Here is a 21,173-nt window from a genome sequence, read left to right on the forward strand (position 1 = left end):
GTTCTCCAGTGAGTGAAAACCTCAAAAGGATCTTTGGAGCGTAAACAGACAAAAACGAGAAATCCAACACTGACCATCAGGGAATATAACCCTGGATGCTGTCCCTATGCTAAAGAGGACTGGCCTTCACTATGTTTACTCCAATTGATGTCAGGGATTTTTATTGTGAGAAAGCATTTTCAGCGATTTCTACTATCACGTCTTTGGACTTTCAGCAATCCCATTGCCCTCTGCTCCGGGATCCAATGGTGTGGTCACCTGTCCAGATGTAGGCTGATATGTGGAACTGCTGTAGTTTAGAAGATTGAGACAAGAAATTTTAAGTCTGCATGGGAAGTTTGCCTGAAAGCGTTGCAACCGAGTAAAGCAAAGAGAGAAGATGGAGGTAAAGTACGAGAGGAACTCTTTATCATCATCTGCCAAACCTATGTGCACTGGATCCTTAAGCAGTCATCAAGAAGGGTTAAATATCTTTAGATTAATGCTTGTGTTTTTAAGGAATTGCTTCAAGCTAACTTCATTTCTCATCCCGCATCCTTGAAGTTTGTCAAAACTTGTAAAAATCATTGGAGCACCCTTACATTTCTCTTCAGGCTTAGAAAAGGAAACATTTTAATGCAACCTGTTATCATTTGGCAAATTGTTCATGTGCAGTGACGCAATCTGCATCCCCTATTTTTGGCTGAAATTGCACTGGATGAGGATGGAAAAGTCAAGAATTTTAGTTCGAGAAAAGATTTCCATTGACATTTTCTCTCATGACTTTGCAGATCCTCACATTCCTTTTGCAGCTTGAAGGGACAAATGTTTTAATAAAAGCTGGTAAACTTTCAGGAGACTGGCTACTTCAACTGTAGGAATAAGTCAACTAAATCCAACGAGAAATCCAACACTGACCATCAGGGAATATAACCCTGGATGCTGTCCCTATGCTAAAGAGGACTGGCCTTCACTATGTTTACTCCAATTGATGTCAGGGATTTTTATTGTGAGAAAGCATTTTCAGCGATTTCTACTATCACGTCTTTGGACTTTCAGCAATCCCATTGCCCTCTGCTCCGGGATCCCATGGTGTGGTCACCTGTCCAGATGTAGGCTGATATGTGGATCTGCTGTTGTTTAGAAGATTGAGACAAGAAATTTTAAGTCTGCATAGGAAGTTTGCCTGAAAGCGTTGCAACCGAGTAAAGCAAAGAGAGAAGATGGAGGTAAAGTACGAGAGGAACTCTTTATCATCATCTGCCAAACCTATGTGCACTGGATCCTTAAGCAGTCATCAAGAAGGGTTAAATATCTTTAGATTAATGCTTGTGTTTTTAAGGAATTGCTTCAAGCTAACTTCATTTCTCATCCCGCATCCTTGAAGTTTGTCAAAACTTGTAAAAATCATTGGAGCACCCTTACATTTCTCTTCAGGCTTAGAAAAGGAAACATTTTAATGCAACCTGTTATCATTTGGCAAATTGTTCATGTGCATTGACGCAATCTGCATCCCCTATTTTTGGCTGAAATTCCACTGGATGAGGATGGAAAAGTCAAGAATTTTAGTTCGAGAAAAGATTTCCATTGACATTTTCTCTCATGACTTTGCAGATCCTCACATTCCTTTTCCAGCATGAAGGGACAAATGTTTTAATAAAAGCTGCTAAACTTTTAGGAGACTGGCTACTTGAACTCTAGGAATAAGTCAACTAAATCCAATTCTCATGCCTAAACAGTTAAGTGAAACGCAACTTTTGCTTTTTCTTTGATATTACTGGAATGAACATTAGTTAAATCTATAACAAGCAAACTGCTTCACTGGTTTTTCTGTAATGGTGCTGTGTATATAAACACATACAGCCATGACTTCTAATTTCTACTCTTTGACTGTTTTTCACAATGTGTCCACGAAGTAGACAGTCTGAATAACCTTAAAATGTTTGGCCCGTACAGGGATCAAAACCATGACTTTGGTGTTATTAGCACCACGCTCTTACCAGCTGAGCTAACCGGCCCATGCTTTACTGTTGGTTATATGTTCTGCTGAGCAGGGTTTCATACACATCATGGTGATCGCTAAGATACATTCTCCAGTGAGTGAAAATCTCAAAAGAATCTTTGGAACGTAAACAGACAAAAAGGAGAAATCCAACACTGACCATCAGGGAATATAACCCTGGATGCTGTCCCTATGCTAAAGAGGACTGGCCTTCACTATGTTTTTTTTTTTTAAAATCAGGTAAAATTTTATTGCATTTTTTCCTTTAAACAACAAAAAAAAAAACCAACACAGTAGGTTATCCCCCCAACTGATACAAGTATTGGCAAGTATATGTACACCATGCAGTTAGAAAAAGCAAAAAAACATTGACATTCGCATTTCCAAGTAAGGATATATAAATTTTTCCAAGATATAGTGAAATAATGGTACAGCTTTGGCAATACAAGATATAATCGTTGATCTTAATAACATAATAGGCGGCTGGATGTCTGCCCCAAGCTTCAATCAGGAGAGTTCCACTTCTCTCAATCCCTCCGTGACATACGGGGATATCCTCCATCTATACCATATTCTTTCATACTTATCCACCAAATTCCTGCTGGTATACATGAACCTTTCATGCCCGACTGTATCGTTAACAAGGTCAATCCAGCTATTCAATGTCGGACCTTCTGGTGCCATCCATTTCCTAGCTATCACTACCTTTGCCAGCATGAGTAATGTATTGATAAGCAATCTAATGAGTCTACGAGTTTTTTTGTTCAGGCCTAAACCGAATATACAGAGCCTTGGAGTCAGGGCATTCACTCCCACCTCCAATCTTTTAATACAGTCCTCCACCTTTCCCTAAAAGGATGAAACCATCGGACATTCCCAGAGCATATGCCAGAAGCCCCCCTCCTCGCTCCTACATTTGGGACACAACACTTTCTGGCCGCCACTGAACTTAGAAAGCCGAAGAGGGGTGAGATATGCTCTGAGTAACAGAAAAAATTGAACTTATCGAAATCTAACTGATGCGGTGACCTTCTTTGGGCTACATAACACCATACCCCATGCCTTATCACTGAAACGCCCCAGATCTCCCTCCCACCTTCATCGCAGCTCCGGCAAGCCCCCTTCGCCAGATCCTTCCACCAAAATTGAATACATAAAGGAGATTTGCCGCCTCTGGCCCAACCTTGACAGTTGCACCCTTAAGGAATCTGCGTTAAAGCTCGGAGTAGCTTCCCGAAACTGCGAGGCCAGAGCATGTCTTAATTGCAAATATCTATAAAAGTAACCCCTAGGTAGTTCATGTAGTGTCTGAAGTTGCTCAAATGAATATAATATACCATTCTCATACAATTGTCCAATGTGTGTTATATTGTAGTTTCGCCAAGCTCCAGCCCCCTCCATCTTAGTCAGCTCTCCAAAATCCAAATTGTCCCATAGTGGAGTGCATGGATCCAGATCCATTCCACCTCCAATCTGGGATGACAATCTCCAAACCTTTATGGCCTGTGTTAATAAAGGGGGGTCCCTCCCAACTTTTCTTCCGGCCAGAAGAAACTGCACACGTGTATGACTAGATCCTGTCTCAGAAACCAAAAAAACATGCAAGTCTAGACCCAGCCTTGACCTAAACCAAACTTCAATATGTGCTAACTGGGTGGCAAAATAATAAAGCCGTAGATTCGGCAAAGCCAAGCCCCCCGATCCTCGAGAACGATATAAGGTAGTGAGTTTAACTTTTGCCCTCCTGCCTGCCCATATCAAAGAAGGCATAAGACGGTCTATGTAACGGAATGTACTATGGGGGATATAGACCGGCGACTGCTGCAAAACATACAGAAACTTTGGTTGAACTATCATTTTGACCAGATTAATTCTACCTGTGACCGACAATGGCAGCTGCTTCCACACCCCAACTCGGCTCCTAAGGTAATCAATCTTAGACTGGACATTACGCTGAATATATTGACCCATATCACTAGAAATCCAGATACCAAGATATTTAAATACCGGAGTCCATTTAAGAGAAGTCTGCAGAACTTGGCCCGTAGGGCAAGTTCCCCTAATCAGAGTTACACTAGATTTATCCCAGTTAATCAATAGTCCAGAGTATCTACCGAACACCGAAACCACATGGAGTAGGTTTGGCAACGATTTATTAGGATATGACAAAAAAAGCAGCATATCATCTGCATAAAGGGCAATCTTGTCCGTCCTGCAACCCATCCTTAAACCAGTAATATCTGACTGCATTCTTACCACACATGCCAATGGCTCTATGGCAAGGGCAAACAGAGCAGGGGACAGGGGACATCCCTGTCTGGTACCTCTGCCCATAACAAACTGGCAGGACACAAAACCATTTACACAGACTCTAGCTGTAGGACAAGAATACAATAGTCTAATCCACTGAATAAAAAACGGTCCAAACCCAAATTTCAAAAGCACCACCCACAGGTGCCTCCACTCCACAGAGTCAAAGGCCCTAGCAGCATCCAAGGACACCACCACTGCTTCCTCCTCCGCAGGATGGGGCAACTGTAAATGACAAAAAAGCCTACGCAGATTTATGGCCGTAGATTTTCCTGGCATAAAACCAGTTTGATCAGGATGCACTATCTCACTAATCACCCGGTTCAACCGCGTCGCCAAAATTTTTGCTAAGATCTTAATATCCGTTGCCAGTAACGATATCGGTCTGTATGATTCTGGAAACAAGGGATCCTTTCCCGCTTTAGGGATAAGAACTATAATGGCTTCAGCCATATACGGAGATACACACCCCTGATCTCTAAAACTTGTAAACATGTCCTTCAGGTGAGGCACAAAAAACCCCAGATGTTTCTTATACAGCTCTATGGGTATCCCATCTATGCCCGGGGCCTTACCATTTGGGAATGATGATATTGCAGCTACAATCTCCTCATCAGAAATTGACAGTTCCAAACTTTCTCTACCATCTATACTCAGTTCGGGCATGGAAACAGCCGCCAGAAACGTATCTAAATCAGAATCTGAGTACTCAGCTCTAGACGCATAAGCCTCTTTGAAATATGTATAAAAAACATCACTAATCTCTTCATCCACGGTATGTACAACACCCAAAGTATCAGTAATCCCCGCCACTACAGCCGCCGCCCTTTCAGACCTAGTTAAATAGGCTAAAAACCTACCACACTTATCCGCTTCAAAGTATTGTGTATGCTTAGCAAATAGCAACTTACGCCTTGATTTATCTAGCAAATAGTCCGAGCACTCTCTCTGTACTGTTATCCAAGCCATCCTATCAGAAGCCGCATGAGAGGAGAGGTATACTTCATCCAACCGCACAACCTCTTTTTCCAATCTATCGCCTTTCAACCTAGATTCTCTCTTGAAACAGTTGATGCTTCTAATTAAAGAGCCTCTTAAGAACGCTTTAAAGGAATCCCACACGACAGACAGAGTCGCTGTATCCACATTGGTAGCAAAGTACTCTTCCCATTGGGACTCTAAAATATTTCCATCCTGTAATAATGTCAACCAAAAGGGGTTAAGCCTCCAAAATGCTTAACCTTGAGAAACATTAAGTTCAACTGTTAATATCAATGGAGAATGATCTGAAATTCCCCTTGGCAAATATGCAGCACCAGAGACAGCCGGCAACAGTTCCCTTGATACAAGTCCTAGATCAATTCGGGAGAAGGCCTTATATGAAGTGGAGAAACATGAGAAACAAACCTCTGCCGGATGCCTCAGACGCCACACATCCACCAAACCCATTTCTGCCACCAAATCAGCAAACTTTGATCTCTTAGCATGTGTATTGTCCCCCACCTCCCTCCACCTGTCAACATTAGAGTCCAACACATTATTGAAATCCCCACAGCAAATCACCGGAGTATCAGGTGAGAGAGAGACAAATTCACTACATTTTTTTTAAGACCTCACCACTATACGGGGGGGAACATAAACTGACAGTAAGTTTATACGCTTGGAATCAAAAATGCCCCTTACAAAAACATATCTACCTAATGGGTCCAACTCCACCGTTTCCAAAATAAAATTTACTTTCTTACGTATAAGGAGAGATACCCCTCTAGAATGACCCGTATGAGTAGCATGGTATGCCCATCCAATCCATGGTTTTTTAAGGGCCAACACCCTGCCTCCCACTAAATGTGTTTCAGTTAGACATATAACATCCGCTTCATACTTTTTTAATTGGGATATGACCAAGGACCGCTTAATTTTATCATTTAGGCCGCGGACATTCCAAGTCAGAATTTTAATAGACCCCCTATTCATCTTCCCAGTCACCATAACACCAGGGAATACACATGAGACATTTCTGCATAAAAAAGGAACCCTTTCCAGGCCAGGCAGACACCCAGCCACCAGTCAATCACATTTGCATATATCAAAATAGTCAATTTCATCATCTGAAAATATTTGCATAAAATTAAAATACCACACCTGTCACTGCATTGAAAAACCCTACCCCTCCCTGCCCTATTCAAACAACCCACCTCCCCGTATATCCATCCCCAACTTAGATATACCTGGATCCCCTTATAACTGTCCCGCATCCCCTTAAACAGCACACACAACTATCTCCACGTTCTTATGGAAATACCCGTATGCACCGAACAAAAGGAAAGGGAGATCGCGACCCTTTAAGCAAGGGAAGCCCCCCAGCCCACAAGTTTACCCTAGTACTCTTCTAACCCTCCATACCCACCCAGACCGTTAGCACCAATTATAGGATCCAACAATCTCAAACAATATCACTCCATAACTGACATTTTCAAAAGAATCCAGATACCTACAATATTAACCAAAAATTTTAGTCATATATAACCAGAAATAAAAGTGATATATAGTGACGGAGAATATTTCAAACATTGTAACTATTAAAGGCACACAGTCTTTAAAGGCATCATCTCAGTTCAGGAAACCAATACATCACCAGGAGTATGTTCAATCTGGATGTAGACCACTAGGAGCTCTCCTATCCAACCAGTGAGTCGCCTCAGACGATGACCCAAAGAACAGGGTAGTTCCATCCGCAATCACCCTCAGTCTTGCAGGGAAGAGCATAGCATATGGCAGTTGCATTTCACGAAGACGGCGCTTCACCTGAATAAATTGAGCTCTGCTTTTTTGCACATCCACCGAGAAATCAGGAAATACAGCAACTCTCTGATTTTGAAACATCAATGGGCCCTTAATCCCAGCCAGGTGCAGAATAGCATCCCGATCCTTATAATGCAACATCTTGGCAATAAACGTGCGTGGCTGTGCACCAGGAGGCGGTCTCTGAGTCGAAATCCGATGCGCCCTTTCCACTGCAAACTGGGCCGTGAACTCCTCTCTGCCAAATAGCTGGATCATCCAATTCTCCAAGAATGTCTCCGGAGCATCTCCCTCCGCCTTCTCAGGGAGACCCACCAAACGAATATTACTGCGTCTGAGGCGACCCTCCATATCTGACATCTTCTGTTTAACCGACACCATCTGAGCCTCCAAACCAGCAATTTATTGCGGTAAAGGGACTGTAGTATCTTCAAGTATAGAGATGCGGGCCTCCGTCTCCGACACTCGCTCTCGGATTTTCTGAAAATCCTGCCGCATCAATGACAAATCAACCTGCACCTCTCCAATTTTATCCATTACCTTCTTTTCAGAGGCAGCAATAGCTTTCAGGACTTCTTGAAGAGTAGAATCAGTAGGCGAATCTGGATCTTTCAAAGGCTGAGGTACCTGCAGGTCAGATACAGGAGCTCCGCCTGAGGCCGTAGCAGGGTTGGAACGAGCATATTTCTCCAATCTACCAGCCGCGGTGGTGCTCGCAGAATGTTTACCCATATTGACCTCCTCTGTGCACAGTCGCTGTCAAATGCACCCTTAGATATTATATATGCAATTTAGCATACAAAGAAAGGCTGCAGCAGAGCGTCCAGTCCCGGCTAGATTAATGACCAGACTCTATACTGTGGAAGGGCCAGATAATAACTACAGATCAGCCAGAGCCCGTGCACAACCAGATATGGAGAAAGGGGCAAAGAATATATTCCTCTCACTGCCTCTGTATATAATAATGGGTATGGTTACAGCAGCTGCAGCTCCTAGCACTATATGCCAGCTCACTCTCTCCTCCGTTATTTGCTCCCAAAATGGCGCCCGCCACTCGTTCCACGGCGGAAAACCAGGATCTCAGGGACCTCTTCGGCTGCTACGTTCCCCTCCTAACAGCCTCAAATTATTGATTTTTTAAATTTCCCGCTGACCAGAGGACTCACCGAAGCGGGCATCCAGCTCCCCTCCGTCAGCGTTATCTCCTTCACAGCAGAGCTCCGGAGGACAAACACCTGTAACAAGCGCCCCGAGTCACCGCTGCAGCGTGAACCTGGACCGGAAAGAAGAGAAGAGGCTCCAGCACAATTGCAGGTAAGTTGGGCCAGCCGGTACATAGGAGGATGTATGAAAAGGATAGTTAGGCTGAGGAGCTCCGACAGAAGCGTCTTACTCCATTACCCACCAGGCCACACACCCGGCCTTCACTATGTTTACTCCAATTGATGTCAGGGATTTTTATTGTGAGAAAGCATTTTCAGCGATTTCTACTATCACGTCTTTGGACTTTCAGCAATCCCATTGCCCTCTGCTCCGGGATCCCATGGTGTGGTCACCTGTCCAGATGTAGGCTGATATGTGGATCTGCTGTAGTTTAGAAGATTGAGACAAGAAGTTTTAAGTCTGCATGGGAAGTTTGCCTGAAAGCGTTGCAACCGAGTAAAGCAAAGAGAGAAGATGGAGGTAAAGTACGAGAGGAACTCTTTATCATCATCTGCCAAACTCATGTGCACTGGATCCTTAAGCAGTCATCAAGAAGGGTTAAATATCTTTAGATTAATGCTTGTGTTTTTAAGGAATTACTTCAAGCTAACTTCATTTCTCATCCCGCATCCTTGAAGTTTGTCAAAACTTGTAAAAATCATTGGAGCACCCTTACATTTCTCTTCAGGCTTAGAAAAGGAAACATTTTAATGCAACCTGTTATCATTTGGCAAATTGTTCATGTGCAGTGACGCAATCTGCATCCCCTATTTTTGGCTGAAATTGCACTGGATGAGGATGGAAAAGTCAAGAATTTTAGTTTGAGAAAAGATTTCCATTGACATTTTCTCTCATGACTTTGCAGATCCTCACATTCCTTTTGCAGCTTGAAGGGACAAATGTTTTAATAAAAGCTGGTAAACTTTCAGGAGACTGGCTACTTGAACTCTAGGAATAAGTCAACTAAATCCAATTCTCATGCCTAAACAGTTAAATGAAACGCAACTTTTGCTTTTTCTTTGATATTACTGGAATGAACATTAATTAAATCTATAACAAGCAAACTGCTTCACTGGTTTTTCTGTAATGGTGCTGTGTATATAAACACATACAGCCATGACTTCTAATTTATACTCTTTGACGGTTTTTCACAATGTGTCCTTGAAGTAGACAGTCTGAATAACCTTAAAATGTTTGGCCCGTACGGGGATCGAACCCGTGACCTTGGAGTTATTAGCACCACGCTCTAACCAGCTGAGCTAACCGGCCCATGTTTTACTATTGGTTACATGTTCTGCTGAGCAGGGTTTCATAGACATCATGGTGATCGCTAAGATATGTTCTCCAGTGAGTGAAAATCTCAAAAGGATCTTTGGAGCGTAAACAGACAAAAACGAGAAATCCAACACTGACCATCAGGGAATATAACCCTGGATGCTGTCCCTATGCTAAACAGGACTGGCCTTCACTATGTTTACTCCATTTGATGTCAGGGATTTTTATTGTGAGAAAGCATTTTCAGCGATTTCTACTATCACGTCTTTGGACTTTCAGCAATCCCATTGCCCTCTGCTCCGGGATCCCATGGTGTGGTCACCTGTCCAGATGTAGGCTGATATGTGGATCTGCTGTAGTTTAGAAGATTGAGACAAGAAGTTTTAAGTCTGCATGGGAAGTTTGCCTGAAAGCGTTGCAACCGAGTAAAGCAAAGAGAGAAGATGGAGGTAAAGTACGAGAGGAACTCTTTATCATCATCTGCCAAACTCATGTGCAATGGATCCTTAAGCAGTGATCAAGAAGGGTTAAATATCTTTAGATTAATGCTTGTGTTTTTAAGGAATTGCTTCAAGCTAACTTAATTTCTCATCCCGCATCCTTGAAGTTTGTCAAAACTTGTAAAAATCATTGGAGCACCCTTACATTTCTCTTCAGGCTTAGAAAAGGAAACATTTTAATGCAACCTGTTATCATTTGGCAAATTGTTCATGTGCAGTGACGCAATCTGCATCCCCTATTTTTGGCTGAAATTGCACTGGGTGAGGGTGGAAAAGTCAAGAATTTTAGTTTGAGAAAAGATTTCCATTGACATTTTCTCTCATGACTTTGCAGATCCTCACATTCCTTTTGCAGCTTGAAGGGACAAATGTTTTAATAAAAGCTGGTAAACTTTCAGGAGACTGGCTACTTGAACTCTAGGAATAAGTCAACTAAATCCAATTCTCATGCCTAAACAGTTAAATGAAACGCAACTTTTGCTTTTTCTTTGATATTACTGGAATGAACATTAATTAAATCTATAACAAGCAAACTGCTTCACTGGTTTTTCTGTAATGGTGCTGTGTATATAAACACATACAGCCATGACTTCTAATTTATACTCTTTGACGGTTTTTCACAATGTGTCCTTGAAGTAGACAGTCTGAACTCTTTATCATCATCTGCCAAACTCATGTGCACTGGATCCTTAAGCAGTCATCAAGAAGGGTTAAATATCTTTAGATTAATGCTTGTGTTTTTAAGGAATTGCTTCAAGCTAACTTCATTTCTCATCCCGCATCCTTGAAGTTTGTCAAAACTTGTAAAAATCATTGCAGCACCCTTACATTTCTCTTCAGGCTTAGAAAAGGAAACATTTTAATGCAACCTGTTATCATTTGGCAAATTGTTCATGTGCAGTGACGCAATCTGCATCCCCTATTTTTGGCTGAAATTGCACTGGATGAGGATGGAAAAGTCAAGAATTTTAGTTCGAGAAAAGATTTCCATTGACATTTTCTCTCATGACTTTGCAGATCCTCACATTCCTTTTGCAGCTTGAAGGGACAAATGTTTTAATAAAAGCTGGTAAACTTTCAGGAGACTGGTTACTTGAACTCTAGGAATAAGTCAACTAAATCCAATTCTCATGCCTAAACAGTTAAGTGAAACGCAACTTTTGCTTTTTCTTTGATATTACTGGAATGAACATTAGTTAAATCTATAACAAGCAAACTGCTTCACTGGTTTTTCTGTAATGGTGCTGTGTATATAAACACATACAGCCATGACTTCTAATTTATACTCTTTGACGGTTTTTCACAATGTGTCCACGAAGTAGACAGTCTGAATAACCTTAAAATTTTTGGCCCGTACGGGGATCGAACCTGCGACATTGGCGTTATTAGCACCACGCTCTAACCAGCTGAGCTAACCGGCCCATGTTTTACTATTGGTTACATGTTCTGCTGAGCAGGGTTTCATACACATCATGGTGATCGCTAAGATATGTTCTCCAGTGAGTGAAAATCTCAAAAGGATCTTTGGAGCGTAAACAGACAAAAACGAGAAATCCAACACTGACCATCAGGGAATATAACCCTGGATGCTGTCCCTATGCTAAAGAGGACTGGCCTTAACTATGTTTACTCCAATTGATGTCAGGGATTTTTTTTGTATGAAAGCATTTTCAGCGATTTCTACTATCACGTCTTTGGACTTTCAGCAATCCCATTGCCCTCTGCTCTGGGATCCCATGGTGTGGTCACCTGTCCAGATGTAGGCTGATATGTGGATCTGCTGTAGTTTAGAAGATTGAGACAAGAAGTTTTAAGTCTGCATGGGAAGTTTGCCTGAAAGCGTTGCAACCGAGTAAAGCAAAGAGAGAAGATGGAGGTAAAGTACGAGAGGAACTCTTTATCATCATCTGCTAAACTCATGTGCACTGGATCCTTAGGCAGTCATCAAGAAGGGTTAAATATCTTTAGATTAATGCTTGTGTTTTTAAGGAATTGCTTCAAGCTAACTTCATTTCTCATCCCGCATCCTTGAAGTTTGTCAAAACTTGTAAAAATCATTGGAGCACCCTTACATTTCTCTTCAGGCTTAGATAAGGAAACATTTTAATGCAACCTGTTATCATTTGGCAAATTGTCATGTGCAGTGACGCAATCTGCATCCCCTATTTTTGACTGAAATTGCACTGGATGAGGATGGAAAAGTCAATAATTTTAGTTCGAGAAAAGATTTCCATTGACATTTTCTCTCATGACTTTGCAGATCCTCACATTCCTTTTGCAGCTTGAAGGGACAAATGTTTTAATAAAAGCTGGTAAACTTTCAGGAGAGTGGTTACTTGAACTCTAGGAAAAAGTCAACTAAATCCAATTCTCATGCCTAAACAGTTAAGTGAAACGCAACTTTTGCTTTTACTTTGATATTACTGGAATGAACATTAGTTAAATCTATAACAAGCAAACTGCTTCACTGGTTTTTCTGTAATGGTGCTGTGTATATAAACACATACAGCCATGACTTCTAATTTATACTCTTTGACGGTTTTTCACAATGTGTCCACGAAGTAGACAGTCTGAATAACCTTAAAATATTTGGCCCGTATGGGGATCGAACCTGTGACCTTGGCCTTATTAGCACCATGCTCTAACCAGCTGAGCTAACCGGCCCATGTTTTACTATTGGTTACATGCTCTGCTGAGCAGGGTTTCATAGACATCATGGTGATCGCTAAGATATGTTCTCCAGTGAGTGAAAATCTCAAAAGGATCTTTGGAGCGTAAACAGACAAAAACGAGAAATCCAACACTGACCATCAGGGAATATAACCCTGGATGCCTTCCCTATGCTAAAGAGGACTGGCCTTCACTATGTTTACTCCATTTGATGTCAGGGATTTTTATTGTGAGAAAGCATTTTCAGCGATTTCTACTATCACGTCTTTGGACTTTCAGAAATCCCATTGCCCTCTGCTCCGGGATCCCATGGTGTGGTCACCTGTCCAGATGTAGGCTGATATGTGGATCTGCTGTAGTTTAGAAGATTGAGACAAGAAGTTTTAAGTCTGCATGGGAAGTTTGCCTGAAAGCGTTGCAACCGAGTAAAGCAAAGAGAGAAGATGGAGGTAAAGTACGAGAGGAACTCTTTATCATCATCTGCCAAACTCATGTGCAATGGATCCTTAAGCAGTGATCAAGAAGGGTTAAATATCTTTAGATTAATGCTTGTGTTTTTAAGGAATTGCTTCAAGCTAACTTCATTTCTCATCCCGCATCCTTGAAGTTTGTCAAAACTTGTAAAAATCATTGGAGCACCCTTACATTTCTCTTCAGGCTTAGAAAAGGAAACATTTTAATGCAACCTGTTATCATTTGGCAAATTGTTCATGTGCAGTGACGCAATCTGCATCCCCTATTTTTGGCTGAAATTGCACTGGATGAGGATGGAAAAGTCAAGAATTTTAGTTCGAGAAAAGATTTCCATTGACATTTTCTCTCATGACTTTGCAGATCCTCACATTCCTTTTGCAGCTTGAAGGGACAAATGTTTTAATAAAAGCTGGTAAACTTTCAGGAGACTGGCTACTTGAACTCTAGGAATAAGTCAACTAAATCCAATTCTCATGCCTAAACAGTTAAATGAAACGCAACTTTTGCTTTTTCTTTGATATTACTGGAATGAACATTAATTAAATCTATAACAAGCAAACTGCTTCACTGGTTTTTCTGTAATGGTGCTGTGTATATAAACACATACAGCCATGACTTCTAATTTATACTCTTTGACGGTTTTTCACAATGTGTCCACGAAGTAGACAGTCTGAATAACCTTAAAATGTTTGGCCTGTACGGGGATTGAACCCGTGACCTTGGCGTTATTAGCACCACGCTCTAACCAGCTGAGCTAACCGGCCCATGTTTTAATGTTTTACTATTGGTTACATGTTCTGCTGGGCAGGGTTTCATAGACATCATGGTGATCGCTAAGATACGTTCTCCAGTGAGTGAAAATCTCAAAAGGATCTTTGGAGCGAAAACAGACAAAAACGAGAAATCCAACACTGACCATCAGGGAATATAACCCTGGATGCTGTCCCTATGCTAAAGAGGACTGGCCTTCACTATGTTTACTCCAATTGATGTCAGGGATTTTTATTGTGAGAGAGCATTTTCAGCGATTTCTACTATCACGTCTTTGGACTTTCAGCAATCCCATTGCCCTCTGCTCCGGGATCCCATGGTGTGGTCACCTGTCCAGATGTAGGCTGATATGTGGATCTGCTGTAGTTTAGAAGATTGAGACAAGAAGTTTTAAGTCTGCATGGGAAGTTTGCCTGAAAGCGTTGCAACCGAGTAAAGCAAAGAGAGAAGATGGAGGTAAAGTACGAGAGGAACTCTTTATCATCATCTGCCAAACTCATGTGCAATGGATCCTTAAGCAGTGATCAAGAAGGGTTAAATATCTTTAGATTAATGCTTGTGTTTTTAAGGAAGTGCTTCAAGCTAACTTCATTTCTCATCCCGCATCCTTGAAGTTTGTCAAAACTTGTAAAAATCATTGGAGCACCCTTACATTTCTCTTCAGGCTTAGAAAAGGAAACATTTTAATGCAACCTGTTATCATTTGGCAAATTGTTCATGTGCAGTGACGCAATCTGCATCCCCTATTTTTGGCTGAAATTGCACTGGATGAGGATGGAAAAGTCAAGAATTTTAGTTCGAGAAAAGATTTCCATTGACATTTTCTCTCATGACTTTGCAGATCCTCACATTCCTTTTGCAGCTTGAAGGGACAAATGTTTTAATAAAAGCTGGTAAACTTTCAGGAGACTGGTTACTTGAACTCTAGGAATAAGTCAACTAAATCCAATTCTCATGCCTAAACAGTTAAGTGAAACGCAACTTTTGCTTTTTCTTTGATATTACTGGAATGAACATTAGTTAAATCTATAACAAGTAAACTGCTTCACTGGTTTTTCTGTAATGGTGCTGTGTATATAAACACATACAGCCATGACTTCTAATTTATACTCTTTGACGGTTTTTCACAATGTGTCCACGAAGTAGACAGTCTGAATAACCTTAAAATGTTTGGCCCGTACGGGGATCGAACCCGCGACATTGGTGTTATTAGCACCACGCTCTAACCAGCTGAGCTAACCGGCCCATGTTTTACTATTGGTTACATGTTCTGCTGAGCAGGGTTTCATACACATCATGGTGATCGCTAAGATATGTTCTCCAGTGAGTGAAAATCTCAAAAGGATCTTTGGAGCGTAAACAGACAAAAACGAGAAATCCAACACTGACCATCAGGGAATATAACCCTGGATGCTGTCCCTATGCTAAAGAGGACTGGCCTTCACTATGTTTACTCCAATTGATGTCAGGGATTTTTTTTGTATGAAAGCATTTTCAGCGATTTCTACTATCACGTCTTTGGACTTTCAGCAATCCCATTGCCCTCTGCTCTGGGATCCCATGGTGTGGTCACCTGTCCAGATGTAGGCTGATATGTGGATCTGCTGTAGTTTAGAAGATTGAGACAAGAAGTTTTAAGTCTGCATGGGAAGTTTGCCTGAAAGCGTTGCAACCGAGTAAAGCAAAGAGAGAAGATGGAGGTAAAGTACGAGAGGAACTCTTTATCATCATCTGCCAAACTCATGTGCACTGGATCCTTAAGCAGTCATCAAGAAGGGTTAAATATCTTTAGATTAATGCTTGTGTTTTTAAGGAATTGCTTCAAGCTAACTTCATTTCTCATCCCGCATCCTTGAAGTTTGTCAAAACTTGTAAAAATCATTGGAGCACCCTTACATTTCTCTTCAGGCTTAGAAAAGGAAACATTTTAATGCAACCTGTTATCATTTAGCAAATTGTTCATGTGCAGTGACGCAATCTGCATCCCCTATTTTTGGCTGAAATTGCACTGGATGAGGATGGAAAAGTCAATAATTTTAGTTCGAGAAAAGATTTGCATTGACATTTTCTCTCATGACTTTGCAGATCCTCACATTCCTTTTGCAGCTTGAAGGGACAAATGTTTTAATAAAAGCTGGTAAACTTTCAGGAGACTGGCTACTTGAACTCTAGGAATAAGTCAACTAAATCCAATTCTCATGCCTAAACAGTTAAATGAAACGCAACTTTTGCTTTTTCTTTGATATTACTGGAATGAACATTAATTAAATCTATAACAAGCAAACTGCTTCACTGGTTTTTCTGTAATGGTGCTGTGTATATAAACACATACAGCCATGACTTCTAATTTATACTCTTTGACGGTTTTTTACAATGTGTCCTTGAAGTAGACAGTCTGAATAACCTTAAAATGTTTGGCCCGTACGGGGATCGAACCCGTGACATTGGCGTTATTAGCACCACGCTCTAACCAGCTGAGCTAACCGGCCCATGTTTTACTATTGGTTACATGTTCTGCCGAGCAGGGTTTCATAGACATCATGGTGATCGCTAAGATACGTTCTCCAGTGAGTGAAAATCTCAAAAGGATCTTTGGAGCGAAAACAGACAAAAACGAGAAATCCAACACTGACCATCAGGGAATATAACCCTGGATGCTGTCCCTATGCTAAAGAGGACTGGCCTTCACTATGTTTACTCCAATTGATGTCAGGGATTTTTATTGTGAGAAAGCATTTTCAGCGATTTCTACTATCACGTCTTTGGACTTTCAGCAATCCCATTGCCCTCTGCTCTGGGATCCCATGGTGTGGTCACCTGTCCAGATGTAGGCTGATATGTGGATCTGCTGTAGTTTAGAAGATTGAGACAAGAAGTTTTAAGTCTGCATGGGAAGTTTGCCTGAAAGCGTTGCAACCGAGTAAAGCAAAGAGAGAAGATGGAGGTAAAGTACGAGAGGAACTCTTTATCATCATCTGCCAAACTCATGTGCAATGGATCCTTAAGCAGTGATCAAGAAGGGTTAAATATCTTTAGATTAATGCTTGTGTTTTTAAGGAATTGCTTCAAGCTAACTTCATTTCTCATCCCGCATCCTTGAAGTTTGTCAAAACTTGTAAAAATCATTGGAGCACCCTTACATTTCTCTTCAGGCTTAGAAAAGGAAACATTTTAATGCAACCTGTTATCATTTGGCAAATTGTTCATGTGCAGTGACGCAATCTGCATCCCCTATTTTTGGCTGAAATTGCACTGGATGAGGATGGAAAAGTCAAGAATTTTAGTTCGAGAAAAGATTTCCATTGACATTTTCTCTCATGACTTTGCAGATCCTCACATTCCTTTTGCAGCTTGAAGGGACAAATGTTTTTAAAAAAGCTGGTAAACTTTCAGGAGACTGGCTACTTGAACTCTAGGAATAAGTCAACTAAATCCAATTCTCATGCCTAAACAGTTAAATGAAACGCAACTTTTGCTTTTTCTTTGATATTACTGGAATGAACATTAATTAAATCTATAACAAGCAAACTGCTTCACTGGTTTTTCTGTAATGGTGCTGTGTATATAAACACATACAGCCATGACTTCTAATTTATACTCTTTGACGGTTTTTCACAATGTGTCCTTGAAGTAGACAGTCTGAATAACCTTAAAATGTTTGGCCCGTACGGGGATCGAACCCGTGACCTTGGTGTTATTAGCACCACGCTCTAACCAGCTGAGCTAACCGGCCCATGTTTTAATGTTTTACTATTGGTTACATGTTCTGCTGAGCAGGGTTTCATAGACATCATAGTGATCGCTAAGATACGTTCTCCAGTGAGTGAGAATCTCAAAAGGATCTTTAGAGCGAAAACAGACAAAAACGAGAAATCCAACACTGACCATCAGGGAATATAATCCTGGATGCAGTCCCTATGCTAAAGAGGACTGGCCTTCTCTATGTTTACTCCAATTGATGTCAGGGATTTTTATTGTGAGAAAGCATTTTCAGCGATTTCTACTATCACGTCTTTGGACTTTCAGAAATCCCATTGCCCTCTGCTCCGGGATCCCATGGTGTGGTCACCTGTCCAGATGTAGGCTGATATGTGGATCTGCTGTAGTTTAGAAGATTGAGACAAGAAGTTTTAAGTCTGCATGGGAAGTTTGCCTGAAAGCGTTGCAACCGAGTAAAGCAAAGAGAGAAGATGGAGGTAAAGTACGAGAGGAACTCTTTATCATCATCTGCCAAACTCATGTGCACTGGATCCTTAAGCAGTCATCAAGAAGGGTTAAATATCTTTAGATTAATGCTTGTGTTTTTAAGGAATTGCTTCAAGCTAACTTCATTTCTCATCCCGCATCCTTGAAGTTTGTCAAAACTTGTAAAAATCATTGCAGCACCCTTACATTTCTCTTCAGGCTTAGAAAAGGAAACATTTTAATGCAACCTGTTATCATTTGGCAAATTGTTCATGTGCAGTGACGCAATCTGCATCCCCTATTTTTGGCTGAAATTGCACTGGATGAGGATGGAAAAGTCAAGAATTTTAGTTCGAGAAAAGATTTCCATTGACATTTTCTCTCATGACTTTGCAGATCCTCACATTCCTTTTGCAGCTTGAAGGGACAAATGTTTTAATAAAAGCTGGTAAACTTTCAGGAGACTGGTTACTTGAACTCTAGGAATAAGTCAACTAAATCCAATTCTCATGCCTAAACAGTTGAATGAAATGCAACTTTTGCTTTTTCTTTGATATTACTGGAATGAACATTAATTAAATCTATAACAAGCAAACTGCTTCACTGGTTTTTCTGTAATGGTGCTGTGTATATAAACACATACAGCCATGACTTCTAATTTATACTCTTTGACGGTTTTTTACAATGTGTCCTTGAAGTAGACAGTCTGAATAACCTTAAAATGTTTGGCCCGTACGGGGATCGAACCCGCGACATTGGCGTTATTAGCACCACGCTCTAACCAGCTGAGCTAACCGGCCCATGTTTTACTATTGGTTACATGTTCTGCCGAGCAGGGTTTCATAGACATCATGGTGATCGCTAAGATACGTTCTCCAGTGAGTGAAAATCTCAAAAGGATCTTTGGAGCGAAAACAGACAAAAACGAGAAATCCAACACTGACCATCAGGGAATATAATCCTGGATGCAGTCCCTATGCTAAAGAGGACTGGCCTTCTCTATGTTTACTCCAATTGATGTCAGGGATTTTTATTGTGAGAAAGCATTTTCAGCGATTTCTACTATCACGTCTTTGGACTTTCAGAAATCCCATTGCCCTCTGCTCCGGGATCCCATGGTGTGGTCACCTGTCCAGATGTAGGCTGATATGTGGATCTGCTGTAGTTTAGAAGATTGAGACAAGAAGTTTTAAGTCTGCATGGGAAGTTTGCCTGAAAGCGTTGCAACCGAGTAAAGCAAAGAGAGAAGATGGAAGTAGAGTACGAGAGGAACTCTTTATCATCATCTGCCAAACTCATGTGCACTGGATCCTTAAGCAGTCATCAAGAAGGGTTAAATATCTTTAGATTAATGCTTGTGTTTTTAAGGAATTGCTTCAAGCTAACTTCATTTCTCATCCCGCATCCTTGAAGTTTGTCAAAACTTGTAAAAATCATTGCAGCACCCTTACATTTCTCTTCAGGCTTAGAAAAGGAAACATTTTAATGCAACCTGTTATCATTTAGCAAATTGTTCATGTGCAGTGACGCAATCTGCATCCCCTATTTTTGGCTGAAATTGCACTGGATGAGGATGGAAAAGTCAATAATTTTAGTTCGAGAAAAGATTTGCATTGACATTTTCTCTCATGACTTTGCAGATCCTCACATTCCTTTTGCAGCTTGAAGGGACAAATGTTTTAATAAAAGCTGGTAAACTTTCAGGAGACTGGCTACTTGAATTCTAGGAATAAGTCAACTAAATCCAATTCTCATGCCTAAACAGTTAAATGAAACGCAACTTTTTACTTTTTCTTTGATATTACTGGAATGAACATTAATTAAATCTATAACAAGCAAACTGCTTCACTGGTTTTTCTGTAATGGTGCTGTGTATATAAACACATACAGCCATGACTTCTAATTTATACTCTTTGACGGTTTTTCACAATGTGTCCACGAAGAAGACAGTCTGAATAACCTTAAAATTTTTGGCCCGTACGGGGATCGAAACCGTGACCTTGGTGTTATTAGCACCACGCTCTAACCAGCTGAGCTAACCAGCCCATGTTTTAAGATTGGTTACATGTTCTGCTGAGCAGGGTTTCATAGACATAATGGTGATCGCTAAGATACGTTCTCCAGTGAGTGAAAATCTCAAAAGGATCTTTGGAGCGAAAACAGACAAAAATGAGAAATCCAACACTGACCATCAGGGAATATAACCCTGGATGCTGTCCCTATGCTAAAGAGGACTGGCCTTCACTATGTTTACTCCAATTGATGTCAGGGATTTTTATTGTGAGAAAGCATTTTCAGCGATTTCTACTATCACGTCTTTGGACTTTCAGCAATCCCATTGCCCTCTGCTCTGGGATCCCATGGTGTGGTCACCTGTCCAGATGTAGGCTGATATGTGGATCTGCTGTAGTTTAGAAGATTGAGACAAGAAGTTTTAAGTCTGCATGGGAAGTTTGCCTGAAAGCGTTGCAACCGAGTAAAGCAAAGAGAGAAGATGGAGGTAAAGTACGAGAGGAACTCTTTATCATCATCTGCCAAACTCATGTGCAATGGATCCTTAAGCAGTGATCAAGAAGGGTTAAATATCTTTAGATTAATGCTTGTGTTTTTAAGGAATTGCTTCAAGCTAACTTCATTTCTCATCCCGCATCCTTGAAGTTTGTCAAAACTTGTAAAAATCATTGGAGCACCCTTACATTTCTCTTCAGGCTTAGAAAAGGAAACATTTTAATGCAACCTGTTATCATTTGGCAAATTGTTCATGTGCAGTGACGCATTCTGCATCCCCTATTTTTGGCTGAAATTGCACTGGATGAGGATGGAAAAGTCAAGAATTTTAGTTCGAGAAAAGATTTCCATTGACATTTTCTCTCATGACTTTGCAGATCCTCACATTCCTTTTGCAGCTTGAAGGGACAAATGTTTTAATAAAAGCTGGTAAACTTTCAGGAGACTGGTTACTTGAACTCTAGGAATAAGTCAACTAAATCCAATTCTCATGC

The 21,173-nt window shown here is 40.9% G+C and overlaps 7 non-coding genes across 7 annotated transcripts; all 7 read right to left on the bottom strand.

The window, feature by feature from the left end:
- Positions 1–9,491: 9,491 nt before the first annotated feature.
- TRNAI-AAU (transfer RNA isoleucine (anticodon AAU)) lies at positions 9,492–9,565 on the bottom strand. Its single transcript has one exon. It is a non-coding gene; the product is annotated as a tRNA-Ile (tRNA).
- Positions 9,566–11,418: 1,853 nt separating this feature from the next.
- Positions 11,419–11,492, bottom strand: TRNAI-AAU (transfer RNA isoleucine (anticodon AAU)). The gene has a single exon. It is a non-coding gene; the product is annotated as a tRNA-Ile (tRNA).
- Positions 11,493–13,905: 2,413 nt separating this feature from the next.
- TRNAI-AAU (transfer RNA isoleucine (anticodon AAU)) lies at positions 13,906–13,979 on the bottom strand. Its single transcript has one exon. It is a non-coding gene; the product is annotated as a tRNA-Ile (tRNA).
- Positions 13,980–15,157: 1,178 nt separating this feature from the next.
- TRNAI-AAU (transfer RNA isoleucine (anticodon AAU)) lies at positions 15,158–15,231 on the bottom strand. Its single transcript has one exon. It is a non-coding gene; the product is annotated as a tRNA-Ile (tRNA).
- Positions 15,232–16,401: 1,170 nt separating this feature from the next.
- TRNAI-AAU (transfer RNA isoleucine (anticodon AAU)) lies at positions 16,402–16,475 on the bottom strand. The gene has a single exon. It is a non-coding gene; the product is annotated as a tRNA-Ile (tRNA).
- Positions 16,476–17,645: 1,170 nt separating this feature from the next.
- TRNAI-AAU (transfer RNA isoleucine (anticodon AAU)) lies at positions 17,646–17,719 on the bottom strand. Its single transcript has one exon. It is a non-coding gene; the product is annotated as a tRNA-Ile (tRNA).
- Positions 17,720–18,897: 1,178 nt separating this feature from the next.
- On the bottom strand, positions 18,898–18,971 carry TRNAI-AAU (transfer RNA isoleucine (anticodon AAU)). The gene has a single exon. It is a non-coding gene; the product is annotated as a tRNA-Ile (tRNA).
- Between the last annotated feature and the right edge of the window lie 2,202 nt (positions 18,972–21,173).

The sequence above is a fragment of the Mixophyes fleayi genome, chromosome 2, assembly GCF_038048845.1.
Source record: "Mixophyes fleayi isolate aMixFle1 chromosome 2, aMixFle1.hap1, whole genome shotgun sequence".
Lineage (NCBI taxonomy): Eukaryota > Metazoa > Chordata > Amphibia > Anura > Limnodynastidae > Mixophyes > Mixophyes fleayi.